Consider the following 12,499-nt stretch of genomic DNA (forward strand, 5'->3'; position numbering starts at 1 on the left):
ACTTCCTTCTGATTTCCCTGTAATCATCCAAGTATTTCCCAAGGGCCTTCTCCATTACTCTTCGCATGTGATTTGAATTGTGTTTTTGACATTGCTTCCTGTGCTGACGAATGTTGAGGGGTTTGTAGTTATAGACAGTACCTCTCAATCTTGATGTCCGCTATCAATTTGTCTTTTGAAATCTTGCATGCATGGGAGATGATTAAATCCTGCATTAATATAAAACAAACATGAGTTAAAAAAATACCTTCGCCAGGCTACTCAGCAAACATGTCATATTGTGATATGACCAACAAGGTCACAGGTGAGGCCTGGAGTGGAGATGACCGGGTCTCCAGGGACCACCTGTTTATTCTCCCCTCAAGGCTGAGCCTACCAGCCTGGTTGGTCTCCTCCTCCTAGGGACACCCAGGCACTGTGGTCCCCAGGGTTTTGGTACTAGTTCCCCCTACAGAACACTCTTCTTTCCATGTGACCTCTGCTCCTACTAGTTCCTTCTCACAGCTCAGTTGTGATTTGTTATTCAGCACTCACTGTATGCCCAGTGGCAAACTTCTCACCATCCTTTTCCATGTCAACCCAGTAGGTGGCGTGGATTTTGTTTCTTGACAGGTGGTTGTAGACTATTTTGGTGATCTTTGCACCTAGGTTATTCATTTGTTGTAAAGAAGTCATCATTTAGAGTGTGGAGAGGAAGAAGGACTGCAGGATGTTGCATTGTGAGATATCCACGCATTGCTTGGTTCTTTTATTTAAATATTTATTGATCCTGTAGTATTCATCGGTCACCTTGCTGGGTGCTGGTACAGCTGATATGACCACACAGGCACTAATTCCAGACATTTCCCTTTATCTCATTTCCTTTCTCAGAAGGACAGTGGGGCATATAACACAGAAACACATTTTCTGTTACTCCTCATCCAGTTTAAAGCCCGTTTCTTTCTGTGCTCTTGGGGCAGATAGTTCTGCACTTGATGATTTTGGGAGACTCTGGTAAGGAAACATTGTACATTGCTGAAATAGAGCCTGACACATAGAGAGGACTTAAGGTTAGTATTTTGTTGTAAATACTGCCTTCTACCACTTTTCGGGCGGGGGGCAAGTGAATACCTCATAAACTCACTCCCTTGCACATGCTTAGATAAACTCACTCCTTGCACATGCTTATATAAACATGCTTAGATAAACTCACGCCCTTGCACATGCTTTGACTATTGGTAAGTTGCTTCTCTCACTTTGGTCACCTGTAAAATGGGAATAAGAAGCTCTACCTGTCAGTGCTGTTGTGAGGACGAAATGACATCACGTAAAGACACCTGGCTTTGTACCTGGCACATAGGAGACACTCAGAAAACATTTGTCCTCCTGTGCCCCTGCTTCCTCCTTTTCCCCAGTGTAAGCAAGGACCCACTTATATGACCAGTAAGGGAAAATATGTATCCCATAGCATTTCCTCATATTTATCTACGGAAAAATGTTCCAGAACCTACTTGTATTTTTACCTTCTCACACTTAGAGGTTGATAGACTAGACTTAAGCAAAGAGGAGAGTGGAGGGGCCATGTGGGTAAGGCTTACCTTGACAGAGCTCTGCTTGGCACTTTTAGTGATGATTTCCTTGAGCATTTCTTGGGACAAAATTACAACAGTGTTGACATTTATAGGATCTGGAGGAAGGAGACTTCCAGGCACAGGGGATGTATTTTGGTTAAAGTGGGTCTAGAGAGAGAACAAGAGAAAAATCCCTGTTATCATGTGAGACTACCATTAATTTCAGTGTCTTTGGAGGCCTGGCTCTGATGTTGAGGAGTGAGGTGGCCCCGTGTGAGCACCCCAGTGGATGAGCATGAAGACAAAGGGCAGTTGACCTCCCAGCCTCCATGTTGCAGGACTGTGGGGGAGTGGCAGGGTTTGTGGAGATGGAGAGAGGAGCCCCTTAGAGAGGAGGAAGCACTGCTCTCTCCAGCTGATTAGCCCTGAAGCAGAGCGGCTCGGTCCCCCAGACCTCTGATTTTCCAAGAGAAACCACACATCTTCGTTTTTCAGGTGAATTCCTCCGTTTAAGTAGTGCTTCAAGTAACGTGTGTGTGTATGCATGTTTGTACGTAACTCACAGTTCTCCCAACCTTAGAATGACTTTCTTCTCAAGCAAGCTCAAGGCTCATCTTATCTGTGGAATTCTGGCCTCCACTGAATAATTCCTCTTCCTTTCATACGCATTTTGCTCTCTGTTTATAAAACACAAACCCCACATGGCAGGAAAAGTTCAGAGAATTATGGAGAAGGGAAAAGAGATCTGAGTGACGGCACTGGTATTTCTCCTTTTTTTTTTTTTTTTTGCATAGACCTAATGTAATTTTTATTTTGTTTTTGAAAAATTTAACAGTACCTTCATAAGCATTTTTGTACACCATTACATTTTTTGAAAATTTTCTAATCTCATGCTTGACTCAGATATTTCCTTTTTGTTCTTTTCTAGTTTTTTTTTTCTTTCCCCATCATTAATATCTGTATTTCTTTGTACTTAAATATATCTATACTCAGGATGTTTAGTACAGTTGGATTCACAGAAGTGCGTCCAAAACTTTGCCTCTCCTCATGGTCTAGATTTGCATTCCCTGGGCGGTTGAGATGGGTGGGTGGGTGAGTCGGCACTTTCTGTTTTCTTTTTTTTTTTTTTTTTAATTTATTTATTTTATTTATTTTATTTTTGGCTGTGTTGGGTCTTCGTTGCTGCACGCGGGCTTGTCTCTCGTTGCAGCGAGCAGGGACTACTCTTCGTTGCGGTGCGCGGGCTTCTCATTGCGGTGGCTTCACTTGTTGTGGAGCACGGGCTCTAGGTGCTCAGGCTTCAGTAGTTGTGGCACGCGGGCTCAGTAGTTGTGGCTCACGGGCTTAGTTGCTCCATGGCATGTGGGATCTTCCCGGACCACGGCTCGAACCCGTGTCCCCTGCATTGGCAGGCGGCTTCTCAACCACTGTGCCACCAGGGAAGCCCACTTTCTGTTTTCTTACGTATTGTCTGTTGAGTGTCTAGACCTGTGCTGGGCATGTCCTACTGGTCAAGAAATGGTTGTCATCGTTGTAATGCCTCACAGGGATTGTACATTAGACTTAATGGAAGTGAATACATGGCCGGCCCCTATGGCAGGCTTTTAGGTGTTATGGTTGAAGCCTGGGAGCTTCACCCCGTGGTGCCAGTGTCATGCCTTGGTCATAGTTGGCACTCAGCATTGAGTGACCAATACTAGAGCGGGGATCTGAGGGAGAGGGTATGGGGTCCCTTTGGACAGGGTGTTCGGGGACGGCCTCCATGTCAAGTGACATTTTGTATCAGATGTGTGTGATATGAAGGATCCAAATGGGTGCAGGAGGATTGGAAAGTACACAGTGTCTCAGGCAGGCAAGAGCATGAATGCAGGCCTGGGGGATTTTAAGCATGATCGTTACATGATTTGCTCAGCCCCCTTTCCTTTCCCTAATTGCCCCAGGAATGAGGCTTGAATGGTGTCAGTAGCCTGCTGTGGTGCTCATCTGTATTCAGGATTTTCCAGTCTCTAGCCCAGGCTCCTTCTCACTTATTATCTCATTTAATGGCTCCCCAAATTCTAGAGCCTATTCTCTGGGCCTCAGGTTTTTCCTATAATTTAGAGAAGGCCCAGTCATCTGTTAGGTTCCTACCACTCGATGTTTTGTGATTTTATATGTCCTGTCATGATCATGCTGTGGTATTCCCACAGCTTTACAGTGCAAGAGTGTGGGAGAGGGAGGTGATTTTGACTGATGGGATGGTTAATGCCTGAAGTGGGGGAGTGGGCGCTGGGGTGGGGAGTGGGCTGGGTCCCTGCCTTCAGGCTCAGCATTTTGCTGCAGGGCCCTCCCCAACTTCACTGTTCTCATACTGTGAACCTCAGCTACAGTTTCAGTTGCCAAAGGTCCCATTTTGGAGTTGGCTGGAATGTTAGATGCATAGAACAAATGACATTGACCTTTTCCAGAGGGCAGAACCTAGGCAGAACCTATACATGATGATAAGCAGAAGACAAAACCCAACTGTCCTGGGTCTTATTTTTCTTGGACATTTGAGGGAAATGGAATCATCTTTTAGGTGAAATTTGTGACACCTGTTGGTGGGTGAACTTTGATTTCAGTGCATCCATTGATTCTTTGGACCCAGAGAATGAACCCAACTCCAGAGGTCGGGAAGGGGCACATCAGGGATGCAACCTCTGACAGCCCTTGGAACCTCCCAGTTCTTTGTGTCTCTCTCCTTTAACTTTAGGAGGTGGGGCAGCCTTTGAATTCTGCTAATCCAGTATCCGTGGGAAGGTGTTTCATGCAGGTGTGGTTTATCAGGCTGGGCACAAGGACAGTGCTTGTTCCCAAGCTCTAAGTGATTTGACCTGCTGACTCTTGAAGGAGAGGGCCCTTTCAAGGTTGGCCAAGGCTTGGCTGGGATCACAGTTGCAGGTCATAAGGCAGGGACGAATTCTTAATGACCTCTGTGTGAAGAGGTCTTAATAGGCCCGGCTGAGCCACAGTTGTCTTGGTTGGCATCAGGATTATGACCTTTCATAGGTGTTTCTTTAGTGACGTACACACACGGGTGTACATATTTATATGTTTATCTGCATATATGCTTGTCCACGTCATCTAGTCCCCTGGAACTCATCAGTCATTTGTGGCTTTCCTTCCTCAGTTTCCTTCTCTGGTGTAATCAGTCTCAGATCTTCGCCAGTAATGGGAATTCACAGGGACCTCCTGGAGGGAACTTATATCCCTGAACACTCTTCAGTTGCTTGTGAAATTTGGGTTAATTTTCATTTCTTAGGGTACATGTCTTTCATGAGATTTTCAGTGGGCTTTGTGATTTATCAAATGTGAAAAATTAGTGTTTCAGCAGGAGGCAGAATTTCTGTGCACAGGCTTTGGGGCCAGACAGACCTGGGTGTGAATCCTGGCTAAGCTACCTACTCTCGTGTGGCCTTGGGCTGTTATCCAACTTTTTTTGTGCCTTAATTTCCTCATCCACAAAGTAGGGATACTATTGTACCTATCATAAGGTTGCCATGTGGATTAAATGAGATGAAATATGTCAAACAATTAGCACCATGCTTGGCATATGTGAGTATTCCATAATTTATCATCATCATCATCATGTAATTTTGCATCAGTTTTTTCAGATTTTTTTTGCCCACCTTTCTCTCAGATTTTATACCATTTTCCTAGATTTTGGCAACTATTTACACCTTGTTTGCTACAAGAAAATATGGATTTGGGGGTTATGTTTTTTTACCAAAAAAAGAATGGATTCTTTATAATACTTTTACCAGAATGAAGGCAGGTATAGAGACATTGTAATGTCACTGAAGTTTTTTCTTTTCAGTGGGAGGATAGAGTTTTCTTCACACATCCTACTACAAATATACATGTGACTATATCTTAATCACGAATGCATGAGACGTTTCCAAAGTCTAAGTATTTAAGACATGTTGTCGGCTGTCTTTGTTTTGGCTGTCTTCCTTTCTCATCCAGTTGCCACACAGATGTCAGTCAGTGTGTTAGGCCTGTGGTCTCTGCTTTGTTAAGTCAAAGCTGAATATGTCTATGCCTAGAGGAGCTTTTCATTCATTCCCAGAGGGGCTACAAGTTGTTTTTTCTGCTTTCCCTCTGAGCTACTTTACCATCCACGGGCTACACTTTGCTGCTAGTGGGCATCCTCTTTTGGAAGTGCAACAAGTCGGCTCCATATATACCTACAGGTGCTGCTACGGTGGCATTTGCATATGGAATCAGCCAGCTTGGGTTTTACTTGGGGGAGAACTAACTTTGCCTGAGATGGGGAGAGGGACATGTCATGGAAATCACCCTGAAATATAAGGTGCGGCCACAACCACCAAGCCCCTATTAATGAGCACTCAGAAAATGCTTTCCATCCTTACAATGACCTGTCAATATCATCAGCAGCAGCACGGTACCATCACCCACATCCCCATTTAGAGATGAAGAAACTCTAAATGGGGCTCAGAGAAGCCGTTATTCCTCTACAAAAGTGGCAGGGCTGGGATTCTAGCACAGATGTGCCTGAAACCAAAGCCTTCACCTAGGACATGCCACTCGTCTTCTTGTGCCACTGGTCTGTGACATTCTTGAGGGCTGGGGCATGTCTTACTCGTCTTGTACATCACTGTCTCCACCCAGTGTGCAGTAAATGTTGAACAAATGAATGAATGAATGATCCGACTTCTCAGAGCCTCAGTTTCTCTCCCTGACTGTCAAATAGGCTAACAGTTCCTTGCCTGCATCTCCTATGTGGGGATTATGGAAATCAGGTAACACAGTGGCTCTGAGTGTGTGAAGTGACAGCAGTACATGAGGCAAGGAGCTCCTGTCATCCTCAGCCCTCCTTTCTCCTGTCTCCACCCCTTTTCAGAATGGCCTTGGACAGAGATATGGGCTCCCTTGGGTGATCAGTTTGGATGGCTCAGGGATGAATCTCCTGACTTCTCATGATATAACAGACGTTGGATTTTTTCCTAAAGCTAGCTCTGGGAGTCTGTATCTTTGTAGTTCTGGCTCAATCTCTTTTCTCTTAAAAATGTATGACATAATTCAGATCACATAACTCTCTTGCTTAATATTCATCAATGATTCACCTTTGCACACAGAATAACACCTTTATTTTTGGCCCTGGCCTGTGAGGTTCTGTGTGGTTTGACTCCTGCCTGCCTCTCTAACCTCATTCTCCAACATTCCTTGTTAATCTCTTCAGCTGCACTGGCTTTCTTTTAGTTTCTTGGATATACCCAGCTTGTTCCCACCTCAGGACCTTCGCACATTCTGTTCCCATTGTCTGGATTCATTTTCTCCACATTTTGCCTAACTCACTCATCCTGCAGGGCTCAGCTCAAATATCATCTGCTTTGAGAAGCCTTCCCTGGCACCTCATCTAAATCAGGCTGCCCCTGAATTATTCTCTTTCCCAGTGCCCCCTTGTAGTCTTCCTTCTGGGCCCTCATTGGTATTTGTAGTCATGTGTCTTTTTTGTTGGCTGAGTTGTTGAATGTCATCTCCTTCACAGAGTTTCATGAGGGCAGAAACCATTCTTGCTTTGTTTTTCTCACGTGCCTTAGAGTAGGTGTTTGATATTTATTTACTGAATGAATGAGGACATTTTTTTCCCATAATGATAAAAGTCAACCATGTTCACTGTAAGAAGATATTAAGAAGAAAACAAAAATCATCTGCAATCTTACCACTCAAGCTATCTGACAATCACAGCCAACATTTTTTTTTTTTAAACTTCAAAGTATCTTTTGTTTTATTTTGTTAGTTTTTCTATGTTCCTCATCCTGTTGACTATCTGTGCTGGGCTGTACCCTGTAGGCCTGAAAGCCTTGTAGTTGCCCAGCCTCGAGATAGAAGAAAGAGTTCAGAGACAGTGACAGAGACATCAACAGCTTATTGGACACAGGATATTACATATCCAAACCCAAGGCTCTGGAGTGACAGCCCACCATGGGCAGCAGAGGGCAGGCAGGACATAGCCACAATCTTTGCTACTCGGGGGAGAAAGAGGCTATCATTTATAGGGGTAAATGATTTCAGGTTGGCTCATCATTTACCAGGAAACAAGCAGCTGGGGCAGGTGGTTACTGATTAAGCCCTATATTTAAGAGGAGTCATGTGAATGAAGCAAGGACTGGTTGAGCAGGGGATGTACAGAGAGCAAGAGAACAGCCATCTTGAATGGCCTGACCATTACAATCTGTATGAAAGCACACACACATATATAATGATATCTCTCTATACATGCTGCTCCCTCTCTCTCTATATATTATATATATGCACATAGTATACATAAATATACATAAAAATATTAGATGCATGAATTGGACACACATTATGGATTCCTTACAGTAGCAAGAAGCAATTAGATACATAATTGGCAACATGGATAGATCCTAAAACAACATTTTTTGAATTAAAAAAATGTGTATACATATATAACTCTCTATATATGTATACACACATATACATGTCACATAGTATATACGAGTTGATAACTTGATGACTCACTCCCTTTTTAAAAATTTTATTGGAGTATAGTTGATTTACAATGTTGTGTTAGTTTCAGGGTGTACAGCACAGTGAATCAGTTATACATATACATCTATCCACTGTTTTTTAGATTTTTTTCCCAAATAGGCCATTACAAAGTATTGAGTAGAGTTCCCTGTGCCATACAGCAGGTTCTTATTAGTTATCTATTTTATATATAGTAGTGTGTATATGTCAGTCCCAATCTCCCAATTTATCCCTCCTCCCCCTCCACATCCCCTGGTAACCATAAGTTTGTTTTCTAGGAATGCATCCTGACTCTACTTCTGTTTTGTAAATAAGTTCATTTGTACCCCTTTTTTTTAAAGATTCTGCATATAAGCAATATCATATGATATTTGTCTTTCTGTGTCTGACTTACTTCACTCAGTATGACAATCTCTAGGTCCATCCATGTTGCTGCAAATGACATTATTTCGTTCTTTTTTATGGCTGAGTAATATTCCATCGTATATACATACCACATCTTCTTTATCCATTCCTCTGTTGTCGGACATTTAGGTTGCTTCCATGTCCTGGCTATTGTAAACAGTGCTGCAATGAACACTGGGGTGCATGTATCTTCTTCCTTTCTTTCTTTCTTTTTATTTTTTTTATTTTATTTTTGGCTGCGTTGGGTCTTCGTTGCGGCACGCTGGCTTTTCTCTCATTGCGGTGAGTGGGGGCTACTCTTCGTTGTGGTGCACAGGCTTCTCATTGTGGTGGCTTCTCTTGTTGGGAGCATGGGCTCTAGGCACGCAGGCTTCATTAGTTGTGGCTCGCGGGCTCTAGAGCACAGGCTCAGTAGTTGTGGCGCATGGGCTTCGTTGTTCCGCGGCATGTGGGATCTTCCTGGACCAGGGCTTGAACCCGTGTCTCCTGCATTGGCAGGCGGACTCTTAACCACTGCGCCATCAGGGAAGCCCCCCAAATGCTCTTTTTTTTTTTCCAAAGGGAACGCTATTTATTTATTTATTTTGGCTGTGTTGGGTCTTCGTTTCTGTGCGAGGGCTTTCTCTAGTTGCGGCAAGCGGGGCCCACTCTTCATCGCGATGCGCGGGCCTCTCACTGTCGCGGCCTCTCTTGTTGCAGAGCACAAGCTCCAGACGCGCAGGCTCAGTAGTTGTGGCTCACGGGCCTAGTTGTTCCACGGCATGTGGGATCTTCCCAGACCAGGGCTCGAACCCGTGTCCCCTGCATTGGCAGGCAGATTCTCAACCACTGCGCCACCAGAGAAGCCCCCAAATGCTCTTTTAAAAGCATGATTTTAATGGCTGTGCAATATTTCTTACTAAGAATTTGTCAAAAAAAAAAATCCTCTACAGTTGGACATTTACGTTGTTCCCAGATTTTCACCATAAAACCAATGCTGTGGCAATCAGTGTTGCCCTTAAATATTTCTCTGAATCTCTGCTTACTTCTTTAGGGAATCCTCAGAAGTGGGAATTGTCATACATATTGTCAAAGAATATGAATATTTTCAAGATTCCTGATCCATGTGAGATCTGGCTTGTTTTTGCCAACCTCAAGCATTTGGACTTCTTATGAGGGAAAGTGAATGTCAATTCATGAAATATCTGCATTATAAATTTATTCTGGAAAGAAAAGCAGTTTGACTCCATGTAACATTGTAAACTAGGTTTTGTTTGTTTTAAGGTATCACCTAGAAGAGCTCTTTGCTCTAATATAATAAATGGATAAGGATTGTTTCTCCTTGGACTATATCTTTATGCAAATGGGAAACTTGAAGTCCTTGGCCCCTGGCTTCCCTCTTGTTTCCAGCAATAGTGTATCTTCAAATGTGAGCAGGGCCTGGATTAGTGGTGATGAGTTCATCCATCCATCATCCATCTATCCATCCATCCATTCATTTATGTGTTCATCAGATATTTATTAAGTACCACCTATGTACCAGGCACCAGGACGGCATTAATGAGTCATGGTCTCTCCCCTCATGACTTAGAGAGACAGAACAAGTAAGCAGACCAATAAAATGCAATAAAATAAGGACAAGTTGTGCTAAGAGTTTTGAAAGAAATGAAGGTTGAGATGGGAGTAGTGGAGGGCCTCTCAGATGAGATGATTTCTAAGTTGACTTAAAGGATGAGAAGAAACCACCCCAGGCAGGGTGAGGGGAGGAGGGAGAGGGAACAGCTTGGGTAAGCCTGCCGTAAGGAAGATATGGTGTGTTTGAGCAACTCACAGGCCAGTGAGACTGAGAGGAAGATGGAGGGCTGACCTGAGGCCAAGTCAGGAAGAGCCTTGTGAGCTGTGGTGAAGACGGTGGATTTTCCTCTGAGTTGGAAGCCACGGGAGGGTTTTAACCAAGAAGTGACATGATTTGGTTTATGTTTTGAAAAGCCTATTCTTCCTGCTATTTGGAGTCTAGGGAGAAAGCAGCTGGAATAATCTAGGTGAGAGATGATGGAGGCCTTGTTCAGTGTGGTATTGCTGGTGGATTTGAGAGCGATTTAGAAAGTAGGACAACAGGATTGGACCAGGTATTGGACTGGTGTGGAGGAATCAGAGACCTTAGCTGAGGAGTTGTGATCTGGGTGGGGAAGAGCTAGCACCTTCCACGTGCTTCCTTCTGTGTCCCTTTCTTTCTTCCAGTGAATTTCCCCCCATTCTTTAGGTTATCCCCGTTGTCAAAACACATCCATCCTGTGTTCATGTCCTTCAGCGCTCTTGGTTCTTGATGGCCTCTCTCCTGGGTGACTCAGTGCCTTAGCTCCATGGAGCGTGGAGGTTCCTCAGAGGTGCCCACTTTGGGGATTAGAAGGTGGAGCTAGAGGGGGCAGAGATCCAGCTCCCAGCCTCATTCTAATCAGAGGGGCTCCCTTGCCATCTGTTTTATGTATCGGGTTTCTTTGTAAGCTTTTATTTGAAGAAATGGATCATTAGCCTTGAAAAATTGAAAATCACTTCTTAAAAAGGTGTATTGATATTTCCTTAAGAAGACCTTCAGGGGTCTTCCCTGGTGGCACAGTGGTTAAGAATCTGCCTGCCAATGCAGGGGACACGGGTTCGATCCCTGGTCCGGGAAGATCCCACATGCCGCAGAGCAGCTAAGCCCGTGCACCACAACTACTGAGCCTGTGCTCTAGAGCCCGCGAGCCACAACTGCTGAGCCTGCGTACTGCAACTACTGAAGCCTGCACACCTAGAGCCTGTGCTCTGCAACAAGAGAAGCCACCGCAATGAGAAGCCCATGCACTGCAATGAAGAGTAGCCCCCGCTGGCTGCAACTAGAGAAAGCCCGCTCACAGCAACGAAGACCCAACGCAGCCAAAAATAAATAAATAAAATTAATGAATTTATTAAAAAAAAAAGAAGACCTTCAGGAATGATGCCACTGGGGAAGGCCTTAGGCCACCAGAGCAGGTGAGTGGGAGAGGTGTTTTGGGCTATTTGCTCCCCAGCTGAGCTTAGAGGCCCAGGGTGGGGTGGCAGCAGGGAGGGGCCATATGGGGTGGAGGGAGTAGGAGGGTGGTCTTTGGAGCCAGTGTCTTGATTTCTAGCATCAGAAGTGGTGTTACCCTGCCTGGCAGATGGGAATAATCGGACACCCTATCAGGCAGCACCCAATGTTATCGTGAGGGTCTAATGGGATAACAGATGTGTCTGCAGACTGTAAAGTGAGATGCATCTGGTAAAGTCATAGGAGAGGAATGAGGGGCTTCTGTCGCTGGTGAGAGAGGCTCTCTCATGCTTGGACAGGTCATTCTTGCTGATGAGCAAGCCGAGGCCTGCCCAGCTTTTCCCAAGGTCCTGAGGAGGTCGCCATTCAATCATTTTGTACTCAGCATCTACCTTGTGCCAGGTGATGCAGTCACACATAGGTGGGAAAATTCTGGGCTTGGGGTAAGGATTCCCCCCAACAACTTTTTCAGTTTCCAGAGGCCAGCTGGGGTTCCTGGGCTGCTGACTACTTGCTCATTCCCAAGACAGAGACTGTTATGAGCCTCTATAATAGTCTGAAGTTTCTCCTCATCTGCCTTTTTCTGGGGCCGGTCCTAACCTGCTATGGGCTTTGGCAGGTGGTTGAGCGTGGGAGGGGGCGTCTGTCTGCTTTGCCATCTCTCCACCCTTGGCAACCATGGAGCTGTTTACATTTCAGACTGCAGAGCCCTCTAGTGCCCAACCTTTCTCTGCTCACTGCTTGGCTCTGCCTGGGCCACATGGGACTGGGATGTTGGTGGGGAGGAGGGCTTCTGGCTCTCTCCCGCCATGGCACTGCTTTTGGGCACATGACAGTCACCTCACGCTGAGGTGCGGCCGTCTCACAGTCACTCACCTGCTTGGGGGTCTGGCTGCTGCCCTCTGTACTCAGGGCCTCCCAAATATCTCTGTGTCCCGTGGTCCCCCCTTTCTTAGGGACTCTAGTACTTCTCTTTCCT

Source organism: Balaenoptera musculus, chromosome 15 (assembly GCF_009873245.2).
Source record: "Balaenoptera musculus isolate JJ_BM4_2016_0621 chromosome 15, mBalMus1.pri.v3, whole genome shotgun sequence".
Taxonomy (NCBI): domain Eukaryota; kingdom Metazoa; phylum Chordata; class Mammalia; order Artiodactyla; family Balaenopteridae; genus Balaenoptera; species Balaenoptera musculus.